The sequence below is a fragment of the Helicoverpa zea genome, chromosome 3 (genome assembly GCF_022581195.2).
Source record: "Helicoverpa zea isolate HzStark_Cry1AcR chromosome 3, ilHelZeax1.1, whole genome shotgun sequence".
NCBI classification, from domain to species: Eukaryota; Metazoa; Arthropoda; class Insecta; order Lepidoptera; family Noctuidae; genus Helicoverpa; species Helicoverpa zea.
In genome coordinates this window covers 8193613-8211777 of record NC_061454.1, presented here as the reverse complement: position 1 = coordinate 8211777, position 18165 = coordinate 8193613, and positions in this window count along the sequence as shown.

Here is an 18165-nt window from a genome sequence, read left to right as displayed (position 1 = left end):
ATATAAGATTAGATAGCCATCAAATCTGGTATTGTAAATATCGAAGCGTCGGTCCGTTCAATAGAAAACTTAAAGAGTTTTCTCCCTCTGCCGCTATTAATGGATTTTTGCCTAAAGTGAGTACATATCTAGGAAGGGGCAATGTATTTGTCAAAAGAAAAACGATTTTTCATCCTTAACTTTTTAGTATTTGTGTTTCTCGTGATAGAGTGACTGTTGATTCGATTGAAACGTGGATTATAATTTAACACTACTTAAAATAATGTTTTTGTATAATGAATATAAGACTGAACAAGAAAATATAAAGGGTTTTCTCAGCTTGGTCATATAAAAATGTAGCCGCATCAAAATTATTAATATCATAGACCCTTTTCCCTACTCAGTTGTCGAAAATAGTTGATAACAATAAAATGGCATGCACAAAACAAAGCACGACATAAAGTTTTACGTGGCACATAAATCTGAAAGTTATTCTCACGGGATGATAAGGTGGGGATCGCGGGATCGCCGGGATCGCGGGATTGCGGGACTGCGGGTGACGGACCGGGGGCCGCACTAACTTGTAGCGCTCGCTGTTGCAAATGATAAGTAATATTTTATTGATGGCGTCAAATTATCTTTGACACATTTATATGAGGGGTGATCAATATGATGTCTGGTATTAATTGAGCAATGAACTGTAAGAATAGGCTAAGCTATTTTAGATATAAAATTCGTCCAGAATGGGTGTATTAGTTACTTACCTCTATAAACATTTTTCACCTAAATCAGAATTAAAATGAATAAGTAGGAATATTTTCATGTCATGGTTATAATTTATTTCAATCACTTGCAGACCTTTTCATATCAAAAAATAAGTTCAATATATTATTCATAGATAAAATCTGGTATAGCCCTGGACAATATTTGTCAAAGAATAAAGTTTCATTGAATCAATCTAGTGTAAAATATTCATAATCGGGGTCAGCATGGGCACGTCTGACGACCGGGTGAACCAGGGGATTGAAGTTTGTTTAGAGAAGTTTGCCACTAAATAAGTAATTGTGTAATCTCCGGTCCTATAAACGAAAATTGATGATTACTGTTAAAAATCAAAAATAACATTCAATAACAATAACTCACCAAGAGATTTGTCATAAAAAGCCACTCGTCTAAGTACGTGTGATATACTCAATAATATGCTCCCCCGCCGGCGGCTAAACCCAAATTTTCAATCTTGACAGTTATCATTTTACCAAAGCAAACTCCCATAATATTTGCTCTCCGGGTGTGAGGCGAGAGTCTTCGAATTTCATATTTATTCGCGGAAGCAAACAGCGTGCCCGCACCCACACCGGCGGAACTGATATTATTGTGCATTCCGTATAATATTGTTTGCTATTTGGCACATTCTCTGTTTGTTTTCGTCTCTCATATGAAAGGGGAGCTATAGACGTGCAAACAGATGGGTGACACGCTCACTCTTCAAGCTTTTGTACCGGGAAATGCTATTACGTTGAAAGTTGAAATGTAAATTTTATTTTAAAGTTTGTTTTGCGATATTTAGTAATTTTCGGTAGTGAAATGTCACAAACATGTTGTAGAGGAAGCATAAAGCGTTAAATCACTATACGTGATCATAGGAGCGCAAACATTGTGTACGTTGGGAATATGAAAGCGAGCAATCCATTAAGTCGGAGCGGCCATGAATGGCGGCCGGAGTCTCGGAGACGCGACTGCCTCTGATAACCCATAATACGCTGATATTTTTGCTTTGCTCATATGTTGGAAGTAATGGCTCGTGCCTGTTGGCTCACTGTGGATACGCGGCAAGGCTTCCTTTTACCTTCCTAATACATTTTTTTTCCACTCAAGTGATTGCTACACAAAAAAAATCTGTTTAGCTTGAAGAGTTACCTATGTAAGCCGATCTTACTTAATGATGATTATAATTCTCTTTTCATTTTCTTACAGTTTTTCAAGCACGAATTTTAAAATGTCTTGAATAATCAGGACGCCTATGTCGTTCATTTTTCAGTTGTCGGTAAGATATTTTTATGTTGACATCTATGTGAAAAAAATAAAATGACAGACAGCTATCAAATATAATGAGCAAAAAAGTGACAACGTACCAAATTATCAGAAAATCTGTCACTGTTACTATGAAATATTATAAAGTCGTATCCACATTATGATTGAATAAGAATTGTAAACCATAATATATTATATTTGGCATATAAAAGGCTCGCTTATCTAAGGGGTTTGACTGGAAACGAACATAAAGGGTGATCCTCTGTGACAAATACCGTGATATACCGCGCGACAGTCGTAAGGGAAATATTTTTATAAGATGAAACATTATTATTTTTGGGGGCGCAGGGATCAGAAGTCGCTTCGATGGATTTGGCAATGTTCCGACGCTGTATCAGCCAGCGCTGTTTTGTGGCTTTGATTGCACCCCACACATCTGTAGTTTGTGTTAAAGGTGGGATGCTGCCATTAAGTACAAATCATTGTTCCATTTGTTTTCATATTGTGGGCCTATTTTGCCTCGAATTAGTAACTAACACAACACACAATCGAATGATACGAACCAGAGCAGTGACGACAGGAAACGGTTAAACGTTTAAAGCCGTTAATAAAACAAATTAATGTGCGTTAACCCTAAAATTGGACAAGTTCAATGCGGAGGTCGTTACCACTATAGGAAATTTATCCCTGGCAAGTATTAACACTGAAATCCGTTCGTTGTATTCGGTGTCATTAAAGTTATGTGGCGGTGGTGTGGAAAAGTGTATTTTATGCGTTGGCGGGTTAGGGCGGGATTGTGTTGCGGGGCGAGGCGACAGCCAATCAAAACATACAAGGAGCATATTGATTCCGAGAAGTGTCGCTGTTAACGTGGAGGCTGAAGCTGAATACATTAGCCGGCGGCGTAATGAAGTCTCGTTGCTTGTAAACAAACATCGGCAGGGAGCGCGCCGTGGCCCGGGGCGCGCGCGCACCACTCGCTTACAGGAATTCTATTTCCACGACAAGCGTCATGTGTTAATTAACTGCTCGCACCTACGATATTGAGATATCGTCGTCGATCCCGCTGTTGTTATTAGCAGTCGGAGGCTTATTGCTTACCCACTGTTCCGGTACATGTCTTTATTGAGCCTCTACCTCCAGTTTAATATTGTTCTTGTTATCCAGACACTAGCAGCTAATTCGTACATGTGCCATTATATCTTCTGAGAAACCCATAATATCTTGTTTTTCATCCTGACTGTCGAATAGATAGATCATATTAGTTTAAATGGGACCGGTATCTATTCATCCCTATCTCTCATCATCAAACACACTATGCAATTATGTATATCTAAATGATCCCTTCTTAATCTACTAGAGGCAAGTAGGTACTATTCTAAAATAGGATAAAACAAATGAATATTCCTCTTTTCATACATTTCTAACAAAAGCCTCGCTGGCTCCAAAATGAGCGTGACGTGTAACGAAGCGTCCAGTCAAGTCAACGACACATGCTCATAGTCATTCAAGTTTCGAGTGTTCCATATTCAAAAATAAACAAGGTTATTAAAGAGAAGCTGTTCGGAAACCACATAAAGTGAAGCGCCAGCTGCCGCTCACCGCGCTTTTATGATGAAAGAGATGATCCCGCGACTCGCTACCCGCTGCCCGCTACCCACCGGCCACTGTATCACGTTTCCTGTTATGACTTCAGTTTTTAATAGGCCTTTGTTAAACCCATTTTATTATAAAGAAGCGCTAACAACTCTAAATGCGTCCCTCAAGAATTTTTGTAAATACGCCGCACGGTACGTTGACGTTTTATTGTCTATTCTTATTTTTCTCTTTATGAATGTTCACACATTGTTTATGGATGTCGAGATGGCGGAACGGGATGAGATCGGCTGAATAGAAACCAGGCTCGAATTATATATTACCCGCACTGCAACGTTACTAGCCGTCTGATAGCCAATATTGTATTTATCACCTGCAACACGATATTTATTTCAGTATAAATAAGCAGTGTTTACGTAAAGTCGTAAAGGAAATAGACGCTAAATGCGCAACAATTTTTGTATCAGAATGGAATTGGAAATTTGACGATGTCTGACAACTGTCCATAACTTTAACATAAACAAATTTATACGAGACGAATAATTTAGTGCGATGACCTGGGACGTCGCTATAACCCGTAGCCGCGTACGATACGTATTTCCTATGACATACTCGTATCATGCAAATGGAAAAGCGCGACGAATGGCTCATAAAGTTTGCTATTTGTTCTGTTTACGATAACCGCGGTTTTATAAAATTTTATTACGTGTTGTAGGAATTTCCCGTTTGCTGCATGTCGGCGAAGCGTTGTCGTCATGTAGTCGCCTCGTGTCGCCGGCGTCGCGCGTCACCATGCAGCAAATCCGTCTGCGGTCTGCATAACAGGTGGGCTGGTTACCATAATATCGGCTATCATACTTACTTTGCAATTTTATTTTATTGATGTGTTTCGCTGTAATGACATTTAGACCGTCCTAGATTACTACTAAGCTGTCCTAAGCCATGTAAGCCCTCTTGTCAACAGTATGTAAAAAACTGTACGAGATTAATCCTATTAGTGGTCACTAATGAAATCGCATCTTGGACTTATGTCACACGAAAAGCCAATAAAATAAGATTAATTGACAGAATTTTCAGCGTATTACTTCCAAACGCCAAATAATTGCTAATGGTAATACTAATGGTAGCTATTTTGATATAAATAAATTAAAAGTTAAATAATGACACGACTAACTAACATTTATTTTTTAGTGAAATATGTGGGTTGTGGGTTAAATACTTTCTAATGATACATTATTTAATAGTCACTCAACTTCTATTTGAATTTTAACAATTGAACAAAATATATTACAATAATAAGAGAGCCACGACATGTTGGCAGAATTAGTCATTCTGGCAGCGAGTCAAATTAAATTATAGCTTCATCGTATGAGTTCGGCCATTGTCTTCAGATGATCGTCAAGATCCCCTATGTCGTGCTCATTGTGAATTGTCACATTATCCATTTTGAAGGAACGCGATTAAAAATTTTCATTTTAAACAATTTGTTGAGATTAAGATCACGTTGAAAAATATTATGTTGTTAACATTCCGTCCGAGATGATGATTTTTGGCACAGAAAAAAATGTTATGTGTGGCAATTTTATAGTCGTCAAGACAAGAGTCATATTATGAGGACGCATAATTGATTAGTAGGACAGCTGTTGTGGGTTTTCTTCGTATACGACCACTTAACATTGTTCTAGAACAATAATATACCTGCACTATCGTGATCTCTCAAACAATAAATACAAAACAGAAAGGGGTGCGCGCATGAAGAATGAATACGCTTTTCCTCGAAAAACTTTTTCCATACACTTCTTCCGAAACATAAATTCGGACCCAGATTACTACTTACATGATAATATACAATGTTTTATGGGAAAAGAAAATATTTCTGATTGCTACGATAAAAAAATATGCTTATTGAATATTATATTTACTCAATAGCCATATTTTGTTGGTCTTATTGATCTTATAAAGCATTAACATATGAGCCTTTGCCAATTTGTACAGGATTGGAACACGCATACATTGTCTTGAATGAGCAATAGATAGAAGTATGTTTATGAAACATAATTTTAAAAAGAAAACAACTTCGAAGGGTCTGGAAAATGTCCAATAAACGTCTATGCTGATTTTGTGATAGGGTATGTTATATGTAGCAACTTAATAGGTTTATGTTGTGACTTGATGTGAATACAGATTTATGACATGATGGCCAAAGTAATTCATGAAGGAAGGACTTGTTTGTATTACGAGCGCTCAGCTAATAAACACGTCTTAATTTCTCGTTGAATAGTGGGCTATTAAAATAAAGTTTTAAAATATGGAACGCCAGATTTTATTTACGTCTTACAATTTATGGTGTATGGATGCGTGACGTGGTCGGTGGCGCGGGCGCAGGCGAGCGCGCGGTGCGGCGTTGCGCGCGCGCATCTCCGACATGCGTATGACACAGCGCTGACGGTTATATTTTCCAGACGATTTATTACATTATAAGAGTGGCGGTGCGTGCCGTTAAAACGCTCTCAGATACATAAATAGTAGTGATTTTATTTTGATGTCTTACAAGACAAGCGACGACGTGTATAATTGTTGCGACGTGTCTCTTAATACCCCTTGCCTATTCTTAGTCATAACTGTCTCAGAGCCATACTTTAGTTTATAACGCACCGTTCAAAGTTTTGAACATTTGTATCGCATGTTTACCGTTTAATGAACGAGTGCATTTTCAGTTGTGTGTTATTCTGTGAAACTGTTTTATGTGGGTTCGCTCACAAATCAGACGGTTCATTGCGCATTATTTTCTCGACACAATCGTTGACACCTCATTGTTTTGAGTTTTTCCGGCGAAGCTAAATCAGGCACTTAATTGAAATAATATCACGTTAGTGGCCGCGTAAAGACATTACAGCGTCAGGGAACAAAAGCAGAATTTTGTGTTGAAATCACAAAATATTGTAATGAGAGGTATAACCGTATAATCATTTAGCTGAGTCATTGAGCTCAAAGGAGGACGATGGATTCATCTGAAATATCCCCAACACAATAATTTTACCTGAGATTACAATTGACTTTCATATCAATACAAAGATTATTCAAAATGGACTGTCATTGATCCCTGAAATTCATTTAGATTCCAGAAATTTGTTGAAGATGTCATTGTTCTATTTATTTATGAAAAAATATATTTACCAATTTTCATTTCACGGTGACTGAAAATAAACGCATACGCAACGCAACGCACATACTACATATAAGAACAGAAAAATTGTGAGAGAATAAAACCTACAATAAATTCTTAGTCTTCACATTATCCGATAATAATAGCTTTCTTTTCAAAAGTAATGTAGCCCCATACAACTGCCAGACTGTCTTTACAATTCAGTCGTAATCGTCGTAAACCAATCTTGTAATACATCTGCGGTTAATACGTAGGTTCTGTGAAGTTATTCAATGTTTAAACAAATAATATAGAACTTCACACTTGATTAGAAAGAACACTCCCTTAGAACAAAGAATGGACGTCTGATGGATAAGAAATCATAGCAGTAGCTCGTAAACGGCGTGCGGGGTGGCAAAGCATATTTCATATCGCGTAATGGAGAATTTACAGGCTGTCAGAGCGAAATGACTCCCAGCGGCGCGGCCGACACTACGCCACGGAACTATAGCCAGCGAGAACCGAGGTGTAACTGAAATCTTTCAACAAATATTACACACAAAGTAACTGGGATTTTTGTTTACTTTTTTGCCTAAAATAAGGAAAAAATATGTTATATACTAAAACATTTATTTTATTAAATAAATTAATTAATTATGAAGCATTTTATAAAACGTAGTTGTTAGAAATGATAATGGAATAGATAGAAGAAAGATCTGCAGCTGCTTAGTAAGCTGTCAGAAGCAAAGCTTTAAGTGCTCACGAAACACTAAACACACCAACTTTGGCAGGTTAGGTACATTATTTTAAAACTTCAGTATTGATAAAATATCAACAGGTAATTGAAACAGAGCGTGTGAGATAGTTCAGTAGTGGCGGTGTGGCGAGCGAGCGTCGGCAGACGCTTCCCCGAGTGTCCGGCGCGCGATCACCATTATTATTTATACCCTCAGAAAAGTACATTTATAACAATATTACGCCGGACCGCGCCCGCCCTCGGAAAATGATTTTCCCATTTTCCGAAGATTGCAGGTGTATTATATTTCATGATCGTTATTTATGGTGAGACTTTTATTACAAATGCGTGCAATGTCTCTATCCGTTTTTTATTGCCGCCGAATTATTTGATGGAATTCTTATTTTGTGACAAATACAGATAGGACTATTTATTGGCTATCTTTTGTGATATGTGTATCGGATAAGAACTCGGTTATTGCTTTTCGCCTTTGCGTTTTATTATTGACAGCGCTTTTTATTCTTGTTGCTTTCGTCGTAATAAAATCTGTTTGATGTGAGACAAGAATGTTCGTTTTGTTTATTCAGAGTCTATCTGCTGCGAAGGTGTCGAGACAACACCCTTTTGCGATTCATAATTTTGCAAACGGCGGAGTATTCTCAGGAGACGGATATATCCGTCAGACGCGGCACCCTCAGTGAGCGCGGCCGAAGTCCGAGGCGTTACGAGGCTCCCGGGACCCGCCGGCCGCCGATCAACTCTGTCCATAACCAATAATCGTAAATAAACGCAGCTCGATCCGCGCTTTCCTATTCCTCCTTGTAACTCACAGAAATTATAACGAAAACGGCCCAAGGTTTGCTACAAAACTTTGTGAACCCCGGGGAACTGCGCTCGATGGCAGATCCCTTTCTATAGCACTATTATTGTAAACGGAGAAATTCCTTCGATAGACGGTAAGAAGGAATGTTAGTAATAGCAACTTAGCAAGTAATATTTATATTCCGGGGAATAGGATGACTAAAGCCTTATAATAAAATATCTTGCAGCGATTGGTCGAGTTGACTATCGTTTATTTTTACCTGAAGCTCGCGATCCCGCGCATCTCTCCCTATTAAATTTTGTTTGCATTTATTTTAAAGGTGCGACGCTCGAGAAGACGTGGTATGTGAAAAATTACACCTCAGCCCAATATTTATGGGTGATATTCGGCAGCGGTTCCTTTGTGAGATGAGGGTGTATAAATAACACCTCTTATCGCGTGGGAGCCTACCCTTAAATGGGATTTATTTTAATTATATTTATCGGTAATGCTCATTGAAATCTCTGCAATGATCTCGTTATGAACTGAATAAAATTTCAAAGGACACAAAATGTTTTCATTTTGTGTCCTTTGAAATTTTATTCAGTTCATAACGAGATCATTGCAGAGATTTCATATCAAAGTTTGATTAGGTAGTTTGTTAGTTAAATCCCGAAAACTGACAATACATATGGGTTCCTACATTACACTTGGTGATGGTGACTATTTTCAGTTATAATTCTACGCCGTAACCAATATTTTTTTAAATATCATCCATCCACCTAAACTGCTTTTACTCCTATGACTTTAAGTACCTTTACTTATTCTAGCGAGGAACTGTATAAATTATGGAAACGGGGAGCTACGCCAGTTATTTTTACCGGCACATAATCGCCGAGTATGACCATAAATTAGTTCTATATTTGGTGGCACGTTGTTTTGCATACGGACAAGCCGTCTGCACATGCGTGCGACATCAATCTCAATTCCGAAATATTTTTCCGTCTGCGGCGCAATGAGGCGCGCCGGCATCGCATTTGTCGCAAGTGTCGTGTGTTATGCTAACTTTTCGGAAATTACCTTTTAAAGCAGTGCTTTTAAAAGTGATTGTTTCATTAAAGCCTTGATTGTTATCGTTAAAGTGTTTGCTTATCTGGTGTTCTGATTGTAAGAGTGATCTGAATGACAAAGTGCCTGGCGATCCTAAACGTATGAAAGTTTTGGTGCTGCAGGAAAATGATTAGATCCCGGAAAGAAGAAAAAAGTTTTTCAACAATATAATAATAGTTTTGTAGATCGATGGGTTGTGCGATTATTAGCCACTTAGGTGGAGGATGGGAGCAGGCCCTCATGTGAGTACTTTCCACGTAACATCTTCGAGACGGATGGTCGGGGCTTACGCACCGGAATAATGTCTCGATTACTCTCCCGATGCTCCGCAAGGTTTGAGCGACTAGCGATGTTGGTGTAAGTTAGTGTGCGCCAATAAGCTATGTTCTTCTCGGGGTTGTTCTGTAAAAAAAATGAAAGGGGAATGTACCGTCCTACAGTAAATAATAGGGATATTTTTAACAACTATAATACTAGTTGTTTCTGAGATTACTGGTTCAACTAAACAAACAAACTTATGAAGTATGTTTGCCAATATTAAGTGCTCAAAAAAAAGCTTCATGTAATTTTACTACATGTATGTTTTATTTGTACTTCTATTGCACAAACTGACTGTTTGAAGAAAAAATATTGCGTTAGCGGGTACCATATCATGTCCATGTATGTCGCTCTTGAAATGTGCCAGAACTTTATCAGCTGACTAGTGGGGCGACCTCGGCGAGGGGAAAATGATTGACGGCGTCGAGAAATTTCATTTTGCGGCTTGTTGAGGGCCTCTCTGAAGATTCGACGTTTCCACTGTCAAACCTGATTGCCTTCTCGAGTATCTTTGTGTTGTTGCTCTTATGTTACACTTCATTTCATCCATTTTGTGCTATTAACCACGAATGATCAGTCATTTGAGGGTTTCATGCGGCGCGATGCTGAATATTTTACGAGATTTCAATTCAAATTAATATTAAGTGGAGTGCTCACTTCGGATGCATACTTTATTCCAGCAGTTCGCTTCCATAAATTGTGAGATAAGTACATGCTACTCTGTATTTGTTTAAGTTATGCGAATTCAATCTTTCAAATACAAAATATTCTTTGGGACCAACTTGTAAACAAATCCCGATACGACCTTTTTGTGCTCATTCAAATGTCATATAATTTTGCATACAATATTTTCTTAGGGCGAAATGAGAACAAGCCGGTGACAGGGGAATTTAATAATGACAAAATAATACAAGGTAAGTTTAAGGGCAGCCCTTTCTGCTGTCCGTCATACGGAGCGCTATTCATGCACATAATATTTCTGAGATATTTGCCGACCGCCTAACGACTGACTAATTTATTTACGCACAACTATTTTTAGCTCTATCCATAAAGATGAGTGGAACATTTCAGCCACCTATACAATGCATTGGCTTACACCTGCAAACATACAGGATGAACACTAGTTCACTAGAATCCACTGCGTTTATTATTTTCCTGAATACTTGTATTGCTTCATAAAACCATTCAAATAATAATCGAATTGATTCAATACAATGGAAAGAGTTTCTCCGAGTTAATCGTAGACACGATGACAAATGCATATCGTTTCATCTCGGGCCCGGAGATTAATGTGCGAGAGAGGCCAAGCGCGCTAGACAAAACCTGCCGCCTGCGCGTACGCAAGCAACAATTCACTAATTCGACCCGCGACTGCAACGTAAGCGCTCATACCACATCCATACTCCGCTTGTAAGCAATGCCGCTTATTATTTATCTGTCAACTAAACACAAATTGACAGACACAAGTTTAGCGCCAAATAAACGGCATATTAGACCTTTAGTCGATCCATATAAGGTTTCTATCCGTGTAGCTCTATCGGGGATTAGGACATTATTTAGTTTGTTACAGCGACCCGCAGAGACAATAATGACGTGATCTACATGTAAGAACTATAGTTTGATCTAAAATTAAGTGAGATGAAAGAGAATTTATATTTGATACAAAAAATATCACTAAAGTATCGAGCATTGTCTGAGTGCAGTGCTTTGTTGGGGACAAAACTATGTTAACACACGAGCATTCCGCTCGATTAACGTCATAAATGAGAGAAATGTCGGATCAAAAGAATAGCAGGTGTGCCCTATTATTATAATTTGTCATTTGTTCTCTTAACGTTCTTTTGTCATTTTGTTGAGCATCGCGCTTATTAACATTGTAGTATGTTTTTTCTTTCATTTAGATGACTAATTTGAAGTGTCGTGGTATAATTATCACGGCCTTACAACTCTGTAATGATCATTGTGTTGGCAAATGTGTCAATTAAGAGTAGTTTATAGCGCATCACAGATGAACTTTGTAAAATTGATAATTATAATTGCGAAGCTGAATATGGCGTTTTATTGGTGTGTATAGGCAACCTTTCTATCTTATGTTTAATCACCTCATTGGTCTGCAGTTTACATGTAAGGCTTTAGACCGATGATAGCTCTTCTTAATTTATTTGCAAGAGATTTTCTTATAGGTGATAAGCAACGAACAGGAATTTGAGAATAATATGTTTTGGGACCAACTTGTAAACAAACTTACTACTTTTTTTTTTTTTTTTTTTTCCGACGTCAAAAATCATCAAATGACCCCTCCCGCTGTGGGTTAGCAGCGGTGAGGGAGTGTCAGACTCTTACTGACTAAAAACCGTCGTGTTCCGTCATAGGCCTTTTATGTACCAGGGCCGCGGTATCTCTTTCGAACAACCCGCAGCCCCGGAACAACCCGCAGCCCCGGAACAAACTTACTACTTTGGTACGAAATTATCACAGTAATAACAATAGTACCTAAATAAGATGATTTTTGTAGACAATGCTAGTTTCATTACACCTACAAATATATTCCTTTTGAGGTACATATTTTCGTAAGATAAGTATCATAAAAAGATATTTAGATAAAATACTTACATTACTTAAAATAGGAATAGACGTTAAATAGGGTACGCATTTAAATATTTTAGTAACTCCTAACTTTTAACATTCAAGTTTGATTTATATTTAGTTTTACAAACGAATAATAATTAGTTATTGTATTCAAAAAATCTATTATTTATGTAAATGTTATAATGGTTTGGTTATTTTGATACAAAAATAGCTTTGGTGATGTTTTGCGATGATTGGCCAACAAATATATCGTCCGATAGATTAATTATTTATATTAGTTAATTATATTATTAACTATTGTTACAAAATATACTTGTTCATTGTTTTCTTTAGAAATTGAAGGTTTTCAATGTTTAACGGTGTGAAAGTATAAATATACATAATAATTGGTATTAGAATATGAAACACTGTTTAATAGAAAATTGATATTCTATATGTCATTTAATGCACCTAACACTTTTGTCACGCAACAAAACGGACACAATGACGTACTGACCTCACATCCTCTTATAAAGTCATATAATTATGATATAGGTATCCGTAAACAATAAAAAACAACGCCTAATATATTGTTATTAGTTTGATTCAAATCGTTTCATTATTGTTTCCCAAATGAAACAAACTTCGGGGACCGTTAACTGAATAACAATCACCAAATATAATCCAAATGTAAACGCCACAGCTTAGCTGACGGAATATAAATGTGAGGCTTGGTGCGCCTTGTGAACCGACGACGTGATGCGTCGTTATTAACACAAGCCTGCATTAATGAACACATAAATATTATACTTTCACATACCCGTGCGCTGCTCCGTCTAACGTACCGCGCGGATCCGTGTCCTCGCGATCACGTGCGAATACAGCCGAATATTTGGAAACCATAATTCGTTTACAGCTGTTACATTTTTATGTGCACGGCGTAAAACTTCTCGACGGGCGGAGCCGTAGTTAAACCTTATTAGTGACGTTTTATCGTTTTAAATTATACAATTTCATCTGTATGGCGTATGTTTTATTGAAATCGAGATAATTAATCGACAATTACGATGCTGGACGTTATAACGCAGGTATACCGCTGTGCGCGGTGCCCGCCGACGCTGCTTAGGCACTAAATGTTGCTTATAAATCGAGTGCCCGCTCCCAGCGCGCTCACTCGCCACACAAATATTGACATTTATGCACATATTGCTCCATATACGTTTTTTATGATTGTAAAATATGAAGCTAGAGCGCTACGTTTGTTTGACTCTTTAGGTTGATACACTCCGTAAATAGTCATAAACATTAGCATAATTGAATGTTTCTCGTTGTAAATACAAATTATTTGGGTGTTTAGTTAAACGAAGTCTTTGTTTATGTCGCTTAATTTATGGTTAAATGACAACAGATTCTTGGATACGTATTAAATTAAATAACATATACCTAGTAAGGAACGCACCTACGTATTTGTCGGTAAAGATGTGGTGAGCTCGTATAGGTACTGACAAAGTGGCTAAATACTAAACTTATAATTTGTTAACGAGCACAAATGAGCCTAGACTTTTCCTACAATAATGTCCCGTATGAGCACACTCACACTCGTACTTACGTACTCGCACAAAAAGAGCTGCACGGTAACAGAGCGTATGTCATTAGCTGGTAGCATTTCTTGTGCCAAATATTTGTCGCATGCGAGCTTATCTGTCGCAGATAAGATCGATTGAGTTCGTGACTGCGTATCGTCATGTGCTCGTCATAGAGTGTTTTCCTGGTGGCGGCGGAGGTTTCCCACGTGGTGGGCGGCGCGGGCGGCGTGTGCCGAGCGCTCACCGATCTGATAACATCCCTCTAGACAACATCCACTCGCTTTATCTACAGACGTGGAATCAATTCAGCTCGCAGAATTATCGCAGCATTGCCTTTGCCTAATTGGACATTTCCTTGTATGCTGTACCTCCGATATTGCATTTTAATTTACTCACCGACATTTTATTGACCAGGAAAAATATAAAACGTTAAATATAGACACGAAGATATGTTATGGAAACTATTGTCGCGTTTTTAAAATGACGCGACGGTATAACAACAGAAATATAAAAGTCTTTATATCACAATTAATCACCACTTAGTGGAAGTTGAATGCTTTATTTAGTTGTGTGGGAGTGTGAACTGTAAGATGAGGGGATTAGGGTACTGTATCGAGGGCGTGCGCGCGTGGCATATGCGGTAGCAGGAAATACCGCAGTGGAGTCGTGTCAACAAAAAATCTAAAAGCTCGCATTATGCTGTTAACTGCGATTTAACACATTTCATATTTGAGACGACTGCTGTTGTCTTAGACACTTAATTTTATCTCATAATTTATAGTGCGGCTTAACGGACAGACAGAACTTGTATTCGAGTGCCAGGATTAATCGACACTATTAACTACTTTGTAAGCCTATTGTTTTAAAACTATATTTAGGGCTACGATCCTACATAATTATTTACTCCGGCATTAGATTCACGTATTTAATGAAATTATAAAACATGGATTGTGCGCAGACTTCAGTAACTTGTGCGGATTAAATAAATTAATTGAATAAATAAGAACCTATGACGTAGTTGACCCCTGAAATTATGACAATGAGACGTCTGGTATCAGGTATATTCGAAGTAGTACAATAAACATGTATTCATATTAACATATAAATTCAATGGACAATAAAATATTTATGAAAGTACATGCGTATAAGTATGAATTTGAATTGGCGTTAGTAACAAACAAGTGACATTTACAAACAGAATCGATGATTATACAACGTTGACGTCGTTCACATTAAAAATGTATAAAGGCGAACTCTTTTAATATTTATAATCGAACTTACACTTTATCTGCGTAAATATGAAATTCTATTATTAATTCTGACGTAAATAGTACCTATTTACGTAAGCATTGATTAACTACGAACCCACTAACTTACCTGCTTATTATGTTAGGGAAAGTTTAACATACCTACCCAGTATGGCAACCAAAACTCATAGTAAACACTTGGAAGGAACCATTCACAGAGCTGTCGTTAACATCATTCTTAAGCAAAATTTAATAAAACAAAATTATTTTTCTGTTCAATGGTCAATTTTTACTTATATCATTTTATTTACAGTTTCAGAGACATGAGTGATTCATTCTATGACCAATTTATTTCAGAGCTAGCTAGGTGGTCCGTGTGACTGTTTGTCGCCACAAAATGTATGTTAGAACGCATTGATTTATTATTTTTGTGATTTAGAAGTTTTTTATGCTAACAGATGACGAGATGAGAGATTCTTCTAGGTGGGGTTAAATTTAATATTACTACGTGTCAGCCTTAGTTTTAAAACAGTAATGTATCCTAGTCTCTGTACTACTACTTCATCGTTTTGTTATACAGATTCATGAAAGAGTGTTTTTTTATCAAGTTTTCCCACTGGAAGACATTATTATGACAGCACCAATTCTTTTGGCATCTAAACACTGGTATAACAGGCTAACTACTAAAAATATTTCTAAGCAACACTCTTCTTTCTTTTACGCAAAATATTTTCTTTAATATATTTTGACATACATATGTATCATCGTCAAACGTAAATTGCAGATCAAGTGTTGATATTGTATAGGTAAGAACAAACAGTGTGTAAGAAAATTACAGTTAAATTACCATAAAGTGTTAATAAGTATAGCCTACACATTACACAACCTTCAGCACATTGCTCTTACAACAAAAAATAGTTTTTTCTTTCCAGACAGAGTTTTTGAAGATAATTTTGGATTTTAAAATACCCTTATGGTCATAACCTTAGGGTATTTGTGCCCTTACGTAACTTTTTGCTAACTTTTTTAGTCTTACGCTCTATGCGATATACAAACACATAGATGTTGTTCTAGATACAGGTGATCTCAACATTAATTAAGTTATTATTTTTTCCCTGAAATTCCAAGCTATTCGCAATAATTAACATCTAATTACATATACAAAAGAATAAATAATTCTGCATCACCGGAATTAATGAAGGGCGCCTCGCATACCTACATGACTGGTTTGTCTCTAATGATGATACATTGTACTTTAAAACTTGGTTATTCAAGGTGTCCTAATAAATTAATCTTAGTTCTGTCTGAGTACACTGAAACGGCAATTAAACTGTCGAGCAAAATTACCACACAATGTGTCGAGTATATCATGAGATGACATGCGCGGGACATGCCGCAATCTCGCGACTAACCATCCATCATACAAGTGTTTTGTACTATTCACAGGATGTTCACAGATTCCACAATAATATAATCAGTAAATAGTCAATTCGCAAAAATCTCCCAACTAACTGAAACAAATTTTTATTACTATTAAGTAAGCAAACCACTTGAGGGAAAGTTCTAAAAGCATACGAATACAAATTCAACGTCATGCAATTATAAGAAACATGAAATCAATTAAGCAGTAATACCCTCATTATATTTAAAACCGTTTGTAATATTTCCAGCGACTACAATGCTCCTTCGTAATTACAACAGTTGAAATTTATAACCGTATTCCGCATTTCGCCATTTTCAAACATAGGAATTCGTTTAAAATTGTTTCAGCCACCTACAAGATTCCTGAGGCTGAAATATGTTATTATTTTTTTTTTTTTTTTTAATAAATAATGTCGGGACACCTTTTCACACACGGTTGGTTAGCCCCATGGTAAGTTATTAATTAACTTGTGTTATGGGTGCTAACACAACTGATTAACTACATATAGCTACATATATACATATTTATAAATACATATTGTAACACCCAGACCACGACCAACAAGCATGCTCATCACACAAATGTCGATCGAACCGGGAATCGAACCCGGGACCTCAGATTCGGCAGTCCGGCTTGGTGACCTTTGCGCCACAGAGGTCGTCAGATTTGGTTCATGCTGCCAACAATTGCTGATGCATCTGATATATATTTAAAACATTAACTTACCTCGTATTAGTCATGGAAAGGTGCTGAAATTATAATGAACTACCGATTAACATGTGTGATGGTTGCTTCGCTATACTGCAAAATATAGTGTTATTATTCATGCCTGCCTATATTTTTTGAAGAAGAAGCATAATGTTACGTAACCAATTATGTGCAAATTAAAGCCAGCCAATGAAAACAATCATTTTCAGTTCTAGTTTGCTAACTAAGTGACTTATAGCACATTACGGCAATTTATCAACAATACAGATGCAATCTTTATTTTTTGCTTGACGCTTCATAATGTACTATTCCCTGACTACTGATAAAAGCTTAAATGATAAGTATCGCTTCAGTTAGCATACAATACGTAATAGATCAGGCTGTATCGTGTGCGGCCGGGCGGTGCGCGCGCGCACCTCTATGACAGCGGTTATGAAGCCGCGACGGAATGCGTTTAATGAGCACTGCACTAACTTATACACAACACGTTCATTTACGCTTTTTGGAATTTCATTCAGTCCCCCTCGTTTGCTATGAAAAAGAAAGCGTTAAATTAATTAGCACCAGAATGCCTGCACAATGATCTACGACCGCTCGAAGATTTATATGAACCACGGGCCGTATAGCTTTGTAATTAATTATTATTGTATTCGTGTTTCGATGTTGTAGCCTAAAGTTTTCATATCTGGCAAATAAATAAAGAAGACATGGAAATATTAAAGTTAAATAAATCGATTTATCAAGTTGTCTGTCAAGTGAATTGAGCCGGATGCATGAATACCGTTTTCCATATTATCAGCGTTTAGAATTGCAAGTAGTTTATGACGAGAAAAACATCACTAAGTGAACTATGAAATGAATATAGAATGGGAATATTTAATGCATGTTTTTGATATTGATATAGTGGGGAGGCACC